Source organism: Benincasa hispida, chromosome 1, assembly GCF_027475165.1.
Source record: "Benincasa hispida cultivar pf3 chromosome 1, pf3_genome.v1.1, whole genome shotgun sequence".
In the NCBI taxonomy this organism is placed as follows: domain Eukaryota; kingdom Viridiplantae; phylum Streptophyta; class Magnoliopsida; order Cucurbitales; family Cucurbitaceae; genus Benincasa; species Benincasa hispida.
Genome location: NC_143478.1, coordinates 81,525,875 through 81,546,110, shown reverse-complemented (window position 1 = coordinate 81,546,110; position 20,236 = coordinate 81,525,875).

Here is a 20,236-nt window from a genome sequence, read left to right as displayed (position 1 = left end):
ACGGTTTAGACAATATACGATGCTAAAAGATCTGAATATCCAGAACAAACTGAGCCTCTCCCAAATCTTTCATTTGGAATTGGGTCGCTAGCTAGTTCTTAACTATAGTCAGTAAACCTACATCATTATAAATGAGTAAGATATCATCTACATACAACACTAGAAAAACTACTAATCTGTTGATGATCTTCTTATAGACACAAGACTTATCAACATTTTGATCAAAGCCATAAGATTTGATCGTAGTATCAAACCTTATATTCCAAGATCGAGATGCTTGTTTCAATCCATAAATGGACCATTAAGCTTGCAAACCTTTTACTCTTGACCTTGGACTATGAGTCCCTCGGGCTGCACCATATAAATGGTCTCCTCAAGATTGTCATCCAGAAAAGCAGTTTTGACATCCATTTTCCATATCTCATAGTCATAATATGAGGCAATGTATAGAAGGATCTGGATAGACTTCAGCATGGCAACGGCGAGAAAGTCTTCTGGTTATTTCTCAATTCCATCATAAAAAATGGCTCGGGGGGATGTTATGAATGACTGGTTACGGAGGGACCGTTTCGTTTTTGTAGGTTGGTCTGGTCTATTGCTCTTTCCTTGTGTCTATTTTGCCGTCGGAGGTTGGTTTACAGGTACAATCTTTGTAACTTCACTCCATTTCCTCTTGTAGATCCATTTACAACCTATATGTTTAATCCCATCATGTTGATCTACAAGATCCCATACTGAATTGAAGTACATAAACTCCATTTCGAGATCTATGGCTTTGATCCATTCATTTCTATCAACATCCTCTATTGCCTTCTTGTAAGAGAATGGATCCTCAACCTCGCCATCAGCTACCATAGTTAGGATTTCAATTAAACCCATATAGCGAATAGGTAGGTTTGCAACCCTTCTACTACGTTGAGGTTCCCTCAACACTGGAGGTAGATTTGACCTACTAGATGAACCTACTTTAACAACTCTTGTTGAGGTAATAGGCTCTTCAACAACTCATGTTGAAGATTCAGTAGTTTCTTTGAAAATCTCATTCAACACGATTTTACTTTTGGGTCTGTGCTCCCTTATGTGATCTTCCTCAAGAAAAGTAGTATTTGTTGATACAAATACTTTATTATCTTTAGGATCATAGAAATAACCACCTATCATTCCTTTGGGGTAGCCTACAAATGGGTATAACCTTGAACATGGTTCCAGTTTCTTAGAATTGGCCTTATGCACATGTGTTGGGCAACTCTAGATTCTGAAATGACGTAAACTAGCTTTACAACCATTCCATAACTCCAGAAGTATTTTGGCAACACTCTTAGAGGGAACGCAGTTCAGGATATAAACTGCAGTTTCCACTCCATAACCCCAAAATGAATCAGGTAAGAAAGTGTAACTCATCATAGACTGAACCTCGTAGTTTTGACCAGTTAATTTTTCGGCAGCAAGTAAACTTAGTGTCGCGATAGCCATATTAATTTCTAAAACAAAATAAACTTAATTAAGTTTACTTATATTAAACCACTTTTAGAAAACCAATCAAGTTTTAGCAAAATAATCTAATGTACCCCAAGTGACATCTATTTTGCAATGATGCTTTAGTGAGGCAGGACAAAAGTCACCGTAGGGTGACCAAGTACCCTTTCACTGAAATGAGACATTCTCAACCATTAGACAGAAACAACTCATTGTCCCCGTAACTAATAGTCACCATTATTCGGTCTTGTTAACACTTTTAACAATTTTGTGTAAGTGTAACCCTTCATTTTAAGTTTTAGAGTCCTGCCCTAATGAGCCAACCTTAGGGAAAAGTCGATTAGAACAAGAGACTAAAGCAACCCTATCAATTTCTGGAGATCATATAAAGCATCATGCAAAACTGCCATCCTTTAGGGGGACACCCATGATACATCAAGGCGATGCATGAAACTTTATCCAACCTAATGAGAGAGACCGAGGGATGTGCTGTATACGTCTCGCTCCCACTTACTATAAACACTTCTCCATTCACCTTGGTATTTACCTACCTAAACGCCACTCGTAGAGGGACACCCATGGTGCCTCGAGGCTAAGTGTAGATCTCACGGTGTGAACTTTTAGGGACAAATGTGTAGAGGTTAAAGTGAAGTATCATATACCACATTTTCCTCTTACTGAATGTTCTACCTAGGGTTCATTCATTTAGAAAATTTAGCTATTGATTTTATCTAAGTCTTTGTTTAATTTGTTCAAAAACAACTTTTGCTTTTGATGATTAAATAACTTTAATTCAAGTCCCATTAAACTCTTTAACAAACTTTCATCAAACTTGCATGCATGTAACAAATCTATCTAATTCACCTTTCCAAATAGGTTCCCAAGTAGGGATGCGACGTTTCCATCGACTTAAGTACCCCAACCTAGCCAGAACCAGCCTTAGACAAAAGATCCCTTATAGATATATTTGTTACATATTTAATATTTTGTTAGGAATCAATTTAATCCTATTAAACTGATTTAAAAGATTAAACTTAGATTTCTAATCTCATTAGAAACGTGATCTTAAGTGTATCTCAATCAAATTTTAAAACACTTTTAAAAAATGATTATAGCCTAAGGTTTGCATGAAACTCTTTATTATTGATTTTAATTCTAATTTCATTTATTATAACACTTATAAGTAAATGAAACAATTAAAACCAAACCATTGCAAGCTAGACATATATAAGTTATTTATAACAATTACAAATTAACCTAAGGTAGTGTCATGCTTCATGCAATATTCATTCATTACTAATATATAACTTTTATATAACTAAGTAATGAACTATGCTATAGCATACATGCCATACAAATATTCAACCTTATATTATAACAATTATAATATAAATGATGCATGAATATGCTATAATGTATGCATACATATAATATAACTCTTATATTATATGATGCATGAGCATGTTTTATGTAATTTAAATCCTGCATACTAATATATTATAACACTTCTAATATAAAATGATGCATAAAAATAAATGCATAACCTATGGTGGGTTTTAAAACTATATGACATACATTATGACATATAAAATAAACATATATCACATGTATATTTAACTAAAGTTGATGGACCGGAATAGATAATCTCAAAAGCCGAAAATAAAGGCTAATTTATTACAAAATAAGAGTCCACCGGTTCGAAACAAGTGAATCGGGTCTTGAACCGCTCGCCTCAAACCGTTCCACCAAAAATCCTTGCAGCTGATCGTGTAGCAAAATCTTGATCGTCAAGCAATGAGGCATCGAGTATAGATGATCATTTTTATGTGATCGCGTAGCTTCTGACTATGCGATGAGCATGAACATCTATGCGATCGTGTAGCATGCATCGAGTATCATATACTCGTGTAGCTAATGACTATGTGATGAGTATGATAGTCTACACGATCGTTGTAACACACATGCTTATGTTGAGTATCATCTACCACACGATCATCTACCCATCGAGCGCCTACGTAACATGATCGTGTAGTAAACTTTACACGATTGCATAGCATTAGTTATGCGATCGTTTAGCAAATGCTACACGATCGCATAACAAAATCTAAAACGATCGTTTAGTTCCAGCTACACGATGTGACAACCACCACTTCATCTTCTCCATTGAAATGTACTGCAACCTTTCTTCTGAAGCCTCACGAGCAACTCAAAACTAAACGAATACATACTCGATTGTAAATTTATTCCCAAAAACATAGAAGGCCTTACAAATTAACTTTGTAATTTAAACAGAAAGCCATAAACAGAGAGTTCTATCCCATAAACATCCCTCAATAACCATCCACAAACATTTATCATATAAACGCAATGCAGAAATTAAAACCCACCAAAACTGTAAATGATTTCAATATAGAAATGGAATTTGGAATCAGAACTACAACCTGGCTCTGATATCAATTGAAGGAACTCGTTTTACAAGGAGATCCTTAAGTAGAAGTAGATTGTCCAAATTCCATTTTCATTGAAAACTAAATTTACAATAAACATACAAGATATGTATTCTATATAAATTACAGCATGCTTGAAAGAAGAAAAGGGTTCAAGAGATATCACCTTTGAAGAATCTTTCTTCTTGTAATTCCTTCGAACGGTCACGAACTCGAACACAGCAACCTCTTGAAGATTTTCTTCAAGAACTTCTCGAACCAAAAGGAGACACAACCACAATGAACCTTTGGTATTCTTAGGGTGAGAACCCAGGAGTGGTGGGCTTTGACTATTTTGGTTTGGAAGGTTTGTTTGAGTTTAGAGGAAGATGAAGATTGAAGAAGACACAGAATGATTCCTTGATACTCTCTATCGTATAGCAAAAATCCTTCAATCGTTTAGTCTTTCACGTTCGTCTTATCGTGTGTGTAGAAGAAGAAAAACTTAATTTTCTTTTATTCCACTTTTTGCCACAAAACCCAATAACCACCCACTAAGGTGGTTAGGGAGAAAATAGGAATGGTTATTTTTCAAAAATAATAAATAAATATGATAACTAACTTATCATGTCATATTTATATTTAAACTATATGTTATATCAAATATAATACATAACCTATAGTTTTAATATATTATCATATATAATATAAACTATAGTTCATTTTCTCTTATTTTATGGCATTTAATATAAATCATATTTATATTAAATTTCAACTATGAATCACATTCATGGAAAATATATTTGAATCTCATTCAAATATTTATTTCCTCCAAATAAACTATAATGTATCAAATACATTATAACAATTATATCATATATAATTGAATCAATTTAATTATATCATATATAATTAAATTCTCTCTTATTAATTTGAACAATTCAAATTAACCCAAAAACTAATTCTCAACTAAATCCTTTTGAGCTACCAAGGGGACCTTATGGGCCTGTACCTTGAAACTCTAACGGTAAATGAATAATTAATTAAACTCTTTAATTACATTATCTACCACCCGTTAATTGTCGGGCACTTCATTAAAGATCGACAACTGCACTCTTCATACTACAGATATATTTCTGTGTCCATTAGATATAACCAATCAACAGTACGATGACCATTCACAAATTGCTTGTAAGTACAGCTAGGCCAAATTACCATTTTGCCGCTCAATTACATCTATTCCTTAAGTACCATTGATCCCTCTAATGAACAATAGATCATAGTCCTACTATGACTAAACTCCTCTCGGGCTAGGAGAGGGTATGGGTCACATTGTTCAAGACCCGAAATCAGCCCTTAATGAAGCAATTTATCTACTTACCCCTATTTTCGGGAATGAGTGAATTCCATCTTGTATAGCTGTGTTCCCAGCTCCCCAATCAGACAAATCCCCAAAATGGTAGGCTTGTTGAATCGACCATCTGACCACTCTCACCCATACAAATCAAAGGACCACCCTCATAGGTAGGAATTCACAACTCACTCAAGATTCAGGTCATGTTATCTATAGTCATCATGGTGAAATGAAAATCTCTATTATGAACGACGTTATATAATGAGACTAAACATTTCGTGGTCCGATCTTATACAAACTCCTTTGTATAGAATATCCTCATTCGCATGTCTATTACATGAATGATCAGGATCAGATCATTTGTAGCATTTACAATAATTGTAGCACCTATAAAGCGGGTCATGCTCGTAGTGTCATCAAGATAAGGTATCCAGCCTTATCCATATACTATAGACCATTTAGGTTATCACTTAAACATGATCCACTTGTATGTCTCCACATATATGTTTAAGTTACAACGATAACCTTGGATGTTAATCTATTGGCTTGTGGTTGATGGAATTAAAATATCACATATTTTATAGACATATATTATTATAGTTTACAACTCATCATTGAAATTCACCAATAACATTGTAATGTTATCATATTGAGACTGATAAAAAGAATAATATAATGTATCTTTATATCATATCTACCATTTCATTTGAAAAACATATAGTAGAAGAGTTGTTTGCTTTATCTTTTGGATTATATTAAACTCATATACGAGTAATTGAAACATATGCAACAATGAACTTGAAGTTCATGATTTAAAAATTTGAAATAAAGGAATTCTTTTTCAATCCAATAAACTTGAAGTTCATGATCTAAAACTCACAGTTCGTAATTTTGGAAACATATTCTATTTATCAATTAAAGTATTATTGAAATTGCATTTTGTTATAAAATCCAATAAACGAGTTCAAGGCTATAGTATGAATACCTTAACTTTATGTAGAGGCATAAAAGAAGATCAAGTTATAGTATATATCCTAAAAGATCTGTAAGTATAAGGATGAGATTGGGTACCTTGTCTTGGGGACATTAAGGATGCGACCCACTTTGTATATTGATACAAACAATATGATCCCAAAATTGTTCATGTGGAGACATGCAAGTGGAGGCATCCTATGCAAAAGACGTTTGCATAAGATCGGACCATGAAATAGTCACTTTTCTTTACAACGACCGTTTACTGTTAAAACTGACTATTTCAACTCAATGACCTATGGTAACTCAATCTTATTCTGAGCTAACTAAGAACTCCTATTTATTCAGGATTATCCTTTTATCTACATAGGTGAGAGTAGTTCAACAGTACTACTCAAGAAGCCTCCCATTTTGGAGATAAGACCAGATAAATAGTTGGGGACATAGTCCTGTGAGATGGAATTCGCTCCTACCCAATTTAGGATTAGCAGATAGGTTGTTTTCTTAAGTACTGATTCCTGGTCTTGAACAAAGAAGCCTCACCCTCTCATGGTAGAGAGGGACAAGGTTTATTAGTTGGACTATAAACCAATTGTTCAATAAGTGGTGACTTAAGGAGCAAAATGTATTCATAAGGGCAAAACAGTAATTTTTACCTAGCTATAAATATGAACAACCTATGAATGATCGACTTACTGATTATGGTTAAATCAAGTGGACATAAATATATCTACAATGAGGAGAGTGTAACCATCTAGCTATAGTGGTATGTCTCGGTGGTTAACGAATATTGATTAATTCGGTTTAAAGAGTTTAACCAATTAATCTCAAATCGTTGGAGCTCATGATCTGTAGGTCCATAAGGTTTCTCTTCTAGCTCATAAAAGATTAAACTTTGGCCTAGAATATTGAGCGAATTTGAAACATTCTAATTCGATATTAGGGTTTGGAATTGGAAATGTTCATTTTTTTAATTTAGGGTTTGAATAATTATATTTGATATAATTAATATTTAAATTTATTGAAAAGTTCAAAATATTTAAATATTGATTTAAATATTAATGACATGAATAGGATTCATGTTTCAGTTAGGTGTTTTATTAATTTAATATTTGATATTAAATTATTATTATTTAATTAATTAAATTTGTTTAATTGATTATTTAATTAAATAAATTTCAAATTAAGAAATTCAATTTTGGAAATTGAATTTTGGTTTAATTTAATTAAATTAGAAATTGAATTAAACACTATTATATTTGGAATTGGTCTTAATGAATTTATCAAAAATGTTGATGTTATTAGTGGATTAATCTACAAAATTACACCTGTCCCATTAATCTCAAGTGGATTTTTAAATGTCAAAGTGCTAAAGCTTAGTGTTTGTATGAATGACTTGAATAAAAGCCTCAAATTTCTGAGGATTGCTTTCCATGCATTCATAATTTTATGTAACTTCTGAAACTTTCTGAGTTTTTCACTTACACCTCTCCAATTCCACCTTAATCCAAGACTGGGAATAGTAAAGAAGATACTCTTGGTTGTCTAATGAAGAAATTGAAAGTCAATTTCGGGGATTCAGCGAAGAGCAAGTGGAAACCTACAAATGTTGTACATCTAAAACCCTATTTATTTGAAAATTATGTTTTAGCATGCTTTTGACTCAAATTAAGTGTAATTAGAATGTTTGATGATTTTGTTAGCTTCCATTTTTTGCATCTTTACTCTATCATCTAGACATATTTACAATTTGACATGACAAATTAGGTCATCCAGCATCTATAATGATGAAAAGAATTACTGAGAATTCAAATAGACACCTATTGAAGAGCCAAAAGATTCTTCAATCTAATGAATTATCATGTGATGCTTGTTCTCAAGAAAAATTGATAATTAGATCATCACTAGATAAAGTGGAGATTGAATCACCTACATTTTTAGAACGAATTCATTGTGATATATGTGGACCTATTAACCCATTAAGTGAACCATTTAAATATTTTATGGTATTAATAGGTCACATGTGTGCTCATTATCAAGTCAGAATCTTACATTTGCTAGATTATTTGCTCAAATAATTAAGTCAAGAGCGCATTTTTTTAATTACACAATTAAGACCATTTTTCTTGATAATGTTGGTGAATTTACACCTCAAGATTTTGATAATTATTGTATGTCAATTGGGATAAAAGTTGAATATCTTGTAGCTCATGTTCATATACAAAATGGTTTAGCAGAATCATTCATAAAACATTTACAATTACTTGCTCAAATAATTAAGTCAAGAGCGCATTTTTTTAATTACACAATTAAGACCATTTGTCTTGATAATGTTGGTGAATTTATACCTCAAGATGTTGATAATTATTGTATGTCAATTGGGATAAAAGTTGAACATCTTGTAGCTCATGTTCATATACAAAATGGTTTAGCAGAATCATTCATAAAACATTTACAATTACTTGCTAGACCATTGCTTCTGAGAGCTAAACTGCCTACATCTGTATAGAGACATACTATTTTGCATGCAACGTCACTTGTACGCAGTAGGCTAGTGTCTTATCATAAGTACTGCCATTACAATTAGCTTATAGTCATGAACCAAATATTTTTCACCTGAGAATTTTTGGATATGCAATATATGTTTCAATTGATCTACCACAACGTACCAAGATGGGTCTTGACGGGTGATGTATTTACTATACGATTTGCTGATTTTTATTTTAATGAGACAAATTTTTCAACATTAGAGGGAGAAATTAAGAAGTTAGAAAAAGAAATTACATGGAATGCATCATTATTGTCTCATTTAGATCCTCGTACAAATCAATGTGAACTATTAGTTCGGAAGAAAGTAACTAAATTACATCAACCAGCTGCAAATATTCTATTCGAAATTGATATCCCAATACAACAAGTTGTCACTAATTAGTCTGAAACATGCCAGAAGCGTGGTAGACCAGTGAGTTCCAAAGATAAAAATCCTTGAAAAAGAAAAATAATTAATAGGCAAGAAGACTATTGGCTTTTTGGCCCTTAATCTCAAATTAATTAATTTTAATTAATTAATGTTTTGATTATAACAAACTTGATTTTATTTACTAAAATTTTATTATTTTGAATAATTCATAACATAGAGCTCAGAACAACGATTCCGATGACTTTTGAATCACCCAAATCGAAGTTTGGATGAAAAAGATATGACCAAAAGAACTATAATGAAAAAATACCCGAGATTGTGACGTGGTATGGCGAATTAATCATCAAATTGAACAAATTAGAGAGTGCACTTGGAACTATAGAGTGAGTGATATATGGAGCTTAAACTTGCCATTGGTGGATTTTAGTTTTATTAAAAGAAAAGAGATTTAAAAGAAATTGTTTTGGTTGAAAATAAAAATAACATATATATATATATATATAGTGGCCAACGGTCCCTTTAAGAAAAAAATGTAAATTTAAATATATATATATATATATAAAGTGACCGTTGGTTAAAGTGCTATATATATATATCATATACTATATTTTTACTTTTTCACTTTCAATCACCATCTCCATTTTACTTTTTGATCAATCCAATAGTCCAAATCAAAATCTGATTTTTAGCCAATTTCCCTCTCTTTTGATACTTCATCTTCTCCAAAATTATTTCAATTTTCACCTTTTACAATCCTCAAAATTAGTGAAAACAAGCCACCATTGTTACTCCCTCTACTAACTTTCAATTTTCTTTCTTTTCAGCTTATTCTTGAGAGAAATTTTTATTGTATTGTGAGGATTAAAGTGTGTGAGCTCAAACTTATATACCTATTATTTTTAAAGAGTTTTATTGTGTGATTTAAGGCTTCAAAACATTGTAACGGTTGGACTTTAATCCGTGAAAATGATCGAGTTTTCTCTTGAACCCGTAAAAGGAGCAAGATAGTGGTTCGACTCTCATCCGTGGAAAGTGTCAAAGAAGATTTTTTTAATTGAAGTCCCAAGAGGCATTTGAAAAAGTGGATGTAGGTCGTGTTTGATCGAACCACTATAAAAATTATGGTGTCTTCTTCTCTATCTTTCTTCTAGTTATTTTTGCATTTAATTTTAATTGCTTGATTTTGTTGGTTGAAATTGATTGATTATATTGTTACATAATGTTTATCAATCTTTTTATTTAGCAAAAATTAGAGTTTTTATTAATTTAATTTAAAAATATCTAATTAGATCAAATTGAGCATACTTTAAGAAAATGTTTAATTAAACCCTATTCACCCCCTCCCCCTCCCCTCCCCCATAAGGGTTGCCATACCGGTTCAACAATTGGTATCAGAGCGAGGTTGCTCTCTTGAAATTTAATTTTCTTGATAAACTTTATTATTAGAGCATTATGGCAAACCTAGTAGCAAATAGAATTTTTGAAGGAGAATCTACTTTTAGACCTCCTTATTTTGATGGTTCAAACTACGCATATTTGAAAGCTAGAATGAAATTTTATTTGTAATCTATTAACTATAATTTGTGGTTAATTGTTGTTAAAGGTTCTTGTGTACACATGAAAAAGGTTGATAATGTTGATAAGCTTAAATTAGAAAAGAGTACGATGAAAATGAAATGAAAAAGTGTTCTTTTAATGCTAAGGCTATTAATTGTTTGTATTGTGCTTTGAGCAAAGATGAATTTAATAGAATATCCATGTGTTCTTCCGCTCAAAAAATTTGGAATACTCTTGAAATTACTCATGAAGGAACAAATTAGGTTAAAAAGTCTAAAATTAGCATGCTTGTTCATAATTATGAATTATTTAAAATGGATGCTAATGAGTCTATAATGGATATGTTTACTAGATTTACTAACATTATCAATGCTTGAAGGGACTTGGTAAAGTTTAAACAACATCCGAAAATGTTAGGATCTTAGGTCTCTACCTAATACTTGGGAAGCAAAGGTGACGGCAATCCAAGAAGTAAAGATCTCACTAAATTTCCATTGGAGGAACTCATTAGTTCACTCATGACCCATGAAATCACTATGAAAGAGCACTTGGACGATGAGTCCAAAAAGAAAGAGTATTGCATTAAAAACCATCTCCTTAGAAGTTAACTTTGAAGATGAGGATGTCCTTAATGAAGATGACATTTCCTATTTTTGACGTAAGTACAAAAATTTCATCAAGAGGAAGAAGCAATTCAAGAAACACCTGTCAACCCAAAGAGAGTCAAAAGGTGAGAAGAGCAAAAAGGATGAGGTGATTTGTTATGAATGCAAAAAGTCAGGTCAATATAAGAATGGATTGTTCATTCCTCAAATCATCTAAGAAATCCAAGAAGAAGGCAATAAAGGCTACTTGGGATGATATTAATGAAAATGAAAGTGGAAGTGATGGTAAAGAAGTAGCACACCTTGGTCTTATGGCTCATAGTGAAAAAGATGATGAAATGGATGATGAGGTAACTCTAGATCCCTTTCTTATGATGGATTGTTTAAAGTTTTTGAAAGTATGCAAAATGACTTAGAAAAACTTAGTTGAAAATATATTGTGCTTAAGAAGAAATACAATACTTTGACTAATGAAAATAAGTCTTTGATTGATGAAATTGCTTGCTTTAAAGAGAGTGAGCATGTTGTGCAAATTGATCGAATAAATGTCTCTTGTGATAAGCATGTTTGTGATTGTGATAAGAAAAATGAATTGCTTGATAAAATTAGATTTCCTGAGCATGATGGTTGTGAAAAGGATAATTTGATTAAATCACTTAAAGAAAAAGAATGAAATGTTTTGCAAGAACTTGATAGAGCTAAAGAGCCTATTAAAAGGTTGACAATAGGTGCTCAAAGATTGGACAAAATAATTGAAGTAGGCAAGCCTTTTGGGGATAAAAGAGGTTTAGGCTATATTGATGAATGTTCTACTCCTTCAAGTCCTACAACTATATTTGTTAAAGAAACTTTTATTGTGCCTAATATATCTTATATTTGTTAAAGAATCTTCTATTGTGCCTAATATATCTAACGTTATGTCTAATAATGCTAAATCTGTTTCGTGCCTATATGTCATAATTGTGGTATTGAAGGTCATATTAGACCTAAGTGCTTTAAATTGAAGTATGGTTACACTACTTTTTCCTAGAAGAAACTTTTCTCAAAGAGCAAAGTCTTATAATGCTCCAAAGAAAGAATTTCTCCAAGAAGAGTAAAATGCATAAGTTTGTTGTTAGAGATAAATCCTTGCATAATGTTGTTTGTTTTTCTTGTGGCAAATATGATCATAAAGATTATTCTTGTTACTTATCTAGATCCAATGCTTGTAATGCTAATGCAAAAATAAAATGGATCCCTAAATTTGTAAATGCTAACACTATTGGACCCAAACAAGTGTGGGTACCAAAGAATCAAACTTGATTATTTTGTTTGTAGGTTTATTTGAAAGCCTCCAAAAAAAATAAGTGGTACTTGGATAGTGGTTGCTCAAGGTACATGACCAGAGATCGATCCAAGTTTATTTCTTTCTCCAAAAAGGACGGAGGTATGGTAACTTTTGTTGACAACAAGAAAGGTAAAATTATTGGCAAGGGCAATATAGGTGATGAATCTTCTATTTGAATTGAAAATGTGCTTTTAGTTGATGGTTTAAAGCATGGTTTACTTAGTGTTAGTCAATTGTGTGACAAAGGATTTAGAATTGTATTGGATAAAAATAATTGCATCATTAAAAATGCTTGTGATAGAAAAGTTATATTTGTTTGAAATAGGGATGAAATTGTGTATACAATTGACTTGAATGTTTGTCTTATTATTGATAAATGTCTTTCCGTGTTGCATAATGACTCTTGGTTATGGCATAGAAGACTAGGACATGCTAGCATGCACTTAATTTCAAATATTTCAAAAACTTCTTTGGTTAAAGGTCTTCATAAATTTAAAATTGAAAAAGATAAAGTTTGTGATACTTGTCAAATGGGAAAGCAAACTAAGTCTTCTTTCAAATCTAAAAATGTGATCTCTACTACTAGACCCCTACAACTATTACACATGAACTTATTTGGCCCTTCTGAAATTGCTAGCTATGGAGGAAATTATTATGCATTTGTGATAATTGATGATTTTTCTAGATTTACTTGGGTTTTGGTGATAAAACATAAGGATGATGCTTTAAAAAGTTTTATTAGTTTTGCGAAAAGAGTTCAAAATAAATAAAGGATTTTTATTTCTAAAATTAGGAACAATCATGGAAGAGAATTTCATAATGATGATTTTAAAGCTTTTTGTGAAGAAAATGATTTCTCTCATAATTTTTCGTCTCCAAGAATTCCTTAACAAAATGGTGTGGTTGAAAGAAAAAATCATACTTTGCAAGAATTTGGTAATCAATTTGAATGAGTATAGTCTACCAAAATATGTTTGGACGGAAACCATTAATACTGCTTGCTATATTTTAAATAGAGTTTTAATTAGACAATCTTTAGATAAAACTCCTTATGAGCTTTGGTATAGAAAAATTTCAAATATTGGGTATTTCAAAGTTTTTGGTTGCAAATGTTTTATTTTAAATAACAAAGAAAAGCATGAAATTTTTTATTGTAAGATGGATGTTGGTATTTTTCTAGGATATTCTTCTACTAGTAAAGCTTATAGAGTTTTCAATAAGAGAACTTTAGTTATTGAGGAATCTATACATGTTGTGTTTGATGAATCGTGTAATAATGTTTCTAATGAGTCTATTTATAGTGATGATTTAGAAAAAGATTTTGGAGATTTACTTGTTAGTAACAAAGGCAAAGAAATTGTCTGAGTATGCAAGAAGTGTACATCAATGAAAAGAAGGAAGATGATTCTTCATCCATGCCTAAAGAGTGGAGATATGCTACATCCCATCCCAAGGATTTGATTCTTGTTGATCCTGAACAAGGTGTGAATACTCGCTCTCTTCTCTTAATTTATTTAGTAATCTTGCTTTTGTTTCTCAAATTGAACCTAAAAGTTTTAAAGATGCCGAATGTGATGAGTTTTGGATTTTAACTAAAATTTGGGAATTAGTCCCTAGGCCTTCTAATGCATCTATAATTGAAACTAAATGGGTATTTAGAAATAAAATGGATGAAAATGAAAATATCATTAGAAATAAAGCTAGACTTGTAACTCAAGGTTATTCTCAAGAAGAAGATATAGATTATGAAGAAACTTTTGCACCGATTGTTAGATTAGAAACTATTAGAATGTTGCCTGCTTTTGCCTCTTATAAGAATTTCATTTTGTATCAAATGGATGTGAAAAGTACCCTTTTAAATGGTTATATTATGGAGGAAGTTTATGTATAACAACCTCCAAGTTTTGAAAGTTTTGATTTTCCTAATCATGTTTATAAGTTGAAAAATGCTCTTTATGACTTAAAACAAGCCCCAAGAACTTAGTATGATAGGCTTAACAACTTTACTTGAGAATGACTTTAAAATGGGAAAAATTGATACTACTATTTTTATTAAGGTTAAGGATAATGATATGCTTATAGTGCAAATATATGTTGATGATATTATATTTGGTTCAACTAATCCATCTTTGTGTGAAGAATTTTATAATTGTATACATAGTGAGTTTGAGATGAGTATGCTGGGAGAACTTAGTTTCTTCCTTGGACTCTAAATCAAACAACTCAAGGATGGTATCTTCATAAGTCAAGAAAAATACACAAAGGATTTGCTCAAGAGGTTCAAATTCTATGAAGGTAAAATTGCAAAAACTCCTATGAGCACTACCATTAAGCTTGACAAAGATGAAAAAGGTAAATGCATGGACATAAAGACTTATCGAGGTATGATTGAAACTTTACTTTATTTGACTGCTAGTAGACCCAATATCATGTTTAGTATATGTCTATGTGCTAGATTTCAATTTTGTCCTAAGGAATCACATTTGCATGTTGTTAAAAGAATATTTAAATATTTGCTCGGACTTATTCATGTAGGCTTGTGGTATCCTAGAAATGTTGAATTTAATTTAGTTGGATATTCCAATGTAGATTTTGCTAGTAGTTTACTTGATCATAAGAGTACTAGTGGGACTTGTTGTTGGGGTTAATGTCTTAAATCTCATAGGGTCTTATAGTTTGTAAACTTTATATTAACAGACTCTTATGTGATTAATAATATACGATATTTTTATTCACTTTGTCTATAAAATATGTGATATTTTAGTTGCATTAACCACAAACCAATAAACTGGAGACATACAGGTAGATCATGTTTAAGTGATAACTTAAATGGTCTGTAGTATATGAATAAGGTTGGGTACCTTGAAACACTACGAGTATGACCCACTTTGTAGGTGTTACAATTATTGTAAAGTGCTACAAATGATCTGATCCTAATCATTCATGTATTAGACATGCGAGCGGAGATATTCTATACAAAGGATTTTGTATAAGACCGGACTACGAAATGTTAGTCTTATTATATAATGCTCTTCATAATAGAGATTTTTATTTCACCAGGACGACCATAGGTAACATGACCTGAATCCTGAATGAGTTTTGAACTTCTACTTATGAAGGCGGTCATTTGATTTGTATGGGTGAGAGTGGCTAGATCGCCAACTCAACAAACCTATTATTTTGGGGATTCGTCTGATTAGAGAGTTGGGAACACAGCTACACAAGATGAAATTCACTCCTTCCCTGAAGTAGGGGTAAGTAGATAAATTGTTCCCTTAAGGGCTAATTCCGGGTCTTAAACAATGTGGCGCCACACCTTCTCCTGACCCGATAGGGGTTTAGTCATAGTTGGACTATGATTTATTGTTCATTAGAGGGATCAGACGTACTTAAGGAGTTAGATGTAACTGTAGGGGCAAAACGGTAATTTGGCCTTGTTGTACTTACGAGCAATTTGTGAAGAGTCATCATACTGTTGATTGGTTATATCCAATGGACACAGAAATATATCTGTAGTGCGAAGAGTGCAGCTGTCGATCTTTAGTAGAGTGCACGACAGTTAACGGATGGTGGATAATGTAATTAAAGAGTTTAATTAATTATTCACGTACCATTGGAGCTTCAAGCTACAGGTCCATAAGGTCCCCTTGATAGCTCAAAAGGATTTAGTTGAAAATCAGTTTCTGGGTTAATTTGAATTGTTCAAATTAATAAGATGGAATTTAATTATATATGATATAATTCAATTGATTCAATTATATATGATATAATTCAATTGATTCAATTATATATGATATAATTGTTATAATGTATTTGATACTTTATAGTTTATTTGGAGGAAATATTTGAATGAGATTCAAATATATTTTCTATGAATGTGATTCATAATTGTTAAATTTAATATAAATATGATTTATATTAAATGCCATAAAATAAGAGAAAATGAACTATAGTTTATATTGTATATGATACAATATTAAAACTATAGATTATGTGTTATATTTGATAATATATAGTTTAAATATAAATATGATATGATAAGTTAGTTATTGTTGCATATGTTTCAATTCTTGAAGTTCATGATCTAAAATTCATTCGTTTATTGGATTTTATAATAGAAGACCTTTATTTTTTGTTTTTAAATCATGAACTTCAAGTTCATTGTTGCATATGTTTCAATTACTCGTATATGAGTATAATATAATCCAAAAGATAAAGCAGATAACTTTTCTAGTATACGTTTTTTTATGAAACAGTAGATATGATATAAAGATACGACATATTATTCTTTCTATACGTCTCAATATGATAACATTACAATGTTATTGGCGAATTTTAATGATGACATGTGTTTTCTTCATGACCGTCGAATCGAATAAAATTAATTTGGTCAAATTTGATATTATTATTTGGCTTAGAGTCCAATTAAATCCAAAAATAGGCTTATTTTGACCCATATGTCAAATGGGCCCAAATCCTACTAATTGAGCCAAAGTGGCCAGATCCATTGACCAACCAAGCCCAAGCCCATGAAATTTACCTATAAATAGAGGTGCTCTTCTCATTTGTGGGGATCATCAATTCTACAATCCAGATGACCTAAAGAGAATTCAATTTCATGGGCAAATAGGTCAAAGTGATAGAGTAATAATACTCAATTTTAGATGAATTTAATTTCATCTGGATTGTATTATTAAAATAATTTTAAGTGGTTTTAAGTCATTTGAAATTGAGTATTATTACTCTATCATTTGAAATTTAGAAATTTATTAGACACATTTTAATTTTAATAATACTCAATTTCAAATGACTTTTCCCCTACAAACAATCTTTAGGAAAACACTTTGCTGCTTTTTCTAAAAACATTTTTAAATAATTTTAAGTGGTTTTAGAACTTTTAAAGATATTTTAAGCTTGGTTCTCAAGAAGTAGTTTTAGAAACTACGAAAGAGATTTTTTTTTTTTTTTTTTAAAAAAAATCCAATAAATAAAAGAATTCTATTTATTTGAATTTAAATTAGAGAAATTGCATTATATGAAAAATATATTTTAAGAAATCAAATTCATGATTTCAACTTTTTTGTAATCGTAGGTGTGACAATCACATAACAATCATATAGAATTCAAATAGCAATCACATAACAATCACATAGAAATCAGATAACAATCAAATTTTCAAAACGAAAGTTTTTTGACATATTTATAAAAAAAGTAAAATCTAGGAACACGCACCCAAATTTTAATTTTTTTTTAATTAAAATCGCAATGGCCCTTTTAAATTATTTTGAACAAATTAATAATCTAACTCAATCAATTATGTATTGTTTAAATGACGGAGAAGTCGTGTCAACATCATCAATTTTGTAATGGTTACGAAAAAGCATAGTGAAATAATAATTAAAGTAAGTGACCAAATTAGTACTTAGGTGTAAATTATAATAATATATATGAATACCTTGACGTATAAGCAAGGCAAAATTGTGGAGGTTAAAAGTATAAAAAGGTTGGAAAGATTTTAAAATACAACTCATCATTTAGAAGTTATCATTTCACTTCTCAAAATTATAGGCAATAAATTATACCACTTTTCACCTTACACAAAAAAGATCTATTATCCAAATTTAGATGGTTGATTTTGAGTGAGTAACCATTAGGATCTTCCTAGGTTGGATTAGAGCATTCTTTAAATTCAACTGAAAGTTTCTTCAATCAAAATAACTTTTATTAAAAAATGAACCTAAACCAACCCTGAAACATTTTAGGTTGAGTTGGTTTGGATTATTTAGATCATTTATTTAAATTCTTGTTTTAAAAATAAGTAAAAAATTTATTAATTATTTTAATATATCGAATTAAGGTAACAACTCTATCTCAATTTATATTATGAAAAGTTTATTTCCAAAGTGTTAAAAAAATATTTTTAGGAGTTGTCAGAGAATAAATTATCCAAAAAATAAGGAAATTAAATCAAATTATAATAAATATATGTATATATAATTGAATCATAAGTAAAAAGACATTTTTTAAAAACTAATACGAGTTAGTTCGAGTTATTTTAGATCAACTCATGAACCAACTCAAACTATAAAATTCTCATTTATTTAAACTTAATCCAATCAACTCAAATCGTAGAAGTTGGGTAGGGTTGACAAGGTTTTTCGGGTCATCAGTTTTTTTTTTTTTTTTTTTATCATCCCTAGTAATAATTTAGTCTTTTTACTTTAAGACGAGATATTAGTTAGGTATTTAATTATTATTTTTAATGAAAACAACATATACAAGAAAAATTTGCAAGTGAATGAAACTTAATTCTGAGCTTGAGCTTCAAGGAGTGATAAAGTCAAGGAATCTTCTTATGGTAGAGAATTTCTTATAGGCTTTCTGTAATGTAGAATTGCTAATCTCCACAAATGAAGACAACTCCTCTATTTATAGAGTTCTCAGCTGCGCTTGGACTTGATTGATCTATGGACTTGTTAGGCACAACTAATTGGATTTAAGTCTTATTTGACATTTGGATCAAATTAAACCTATTTTTGGGTTCAATCGAACTTTAGCCCAAATTATAATATCAAATTGGACCAGATTAATTTTATCCAATCCAACAGTCATGAAGAAAATATGCGGCATCATTGAAATTTGTGAATTTATGTCTTCAACTTCAATTTGGGAAACATGTCAACGTCTAATTAGTCTTAAATTCAATTATTTGGAATTTCGTCATTAATTTAGTAAATGATGTGACAATTTGTGATTGGTAAAAAATTTCTCATTAAACAATTTTGAGATTTATGTGCATATATGGGTGGATGAATCTTGAAAAATATAAATTTGGAATCAAAATTCAAATTTATTTGTTCTTAAATTTGACCCAATTGATGTGTCAGTCAAACTATAAATTTAATACATAAATTTAACTAGAATTTAGGATAAATTTTGGAATATGACCAAATTTTAATTTGAGCTTTTACTCTCAATTTGATTTGGATTGAGGATAAAAGCTAAACTTGATTTGAATTTGAAATAAAAGTTTGGAATATAACCAAATTTTCATGTGAGATACATTTAAGACTTTATCCCTAATTTAATTTTAGTTCAAAGATAAAAGGCTAAATTTGAATATTTGAACTTGGGATACATAATTTGAAATATGGCCAAATTTTAATTGAAATAAATTTGATATTTTACCATTTGGATTGAGGATAAAAGATAAATTTGATTGAATTTGAGATAAAATTTATAATATAGCCAAATTTTAATTTGAGATAAATTTCAAAATTTATCCCCATTTTAATTTGATTTGGAGATAAAAGATTAAAAATTTAGCAAAAAATTTAAAATATGGCTAAATTTTAATTTGAGATGAATTCTAGATAAAATTTGGAATATGCCCAAATTTGAATTGTCATATAAATTAGAGATTCTATCCTCAATTTAATTTGACTTGAGGATAAAAGCTCGTGTAATTTGAATTTTGGAATATAGTCAAATTTTAATTTGGGATGATTTTGAGATAAAATTTAAAATATACCCAAATTTAAAATTGATGTAAATAGATTTTGATATCATTTAATTTAAGGCTAATCGATTCAAACCTAC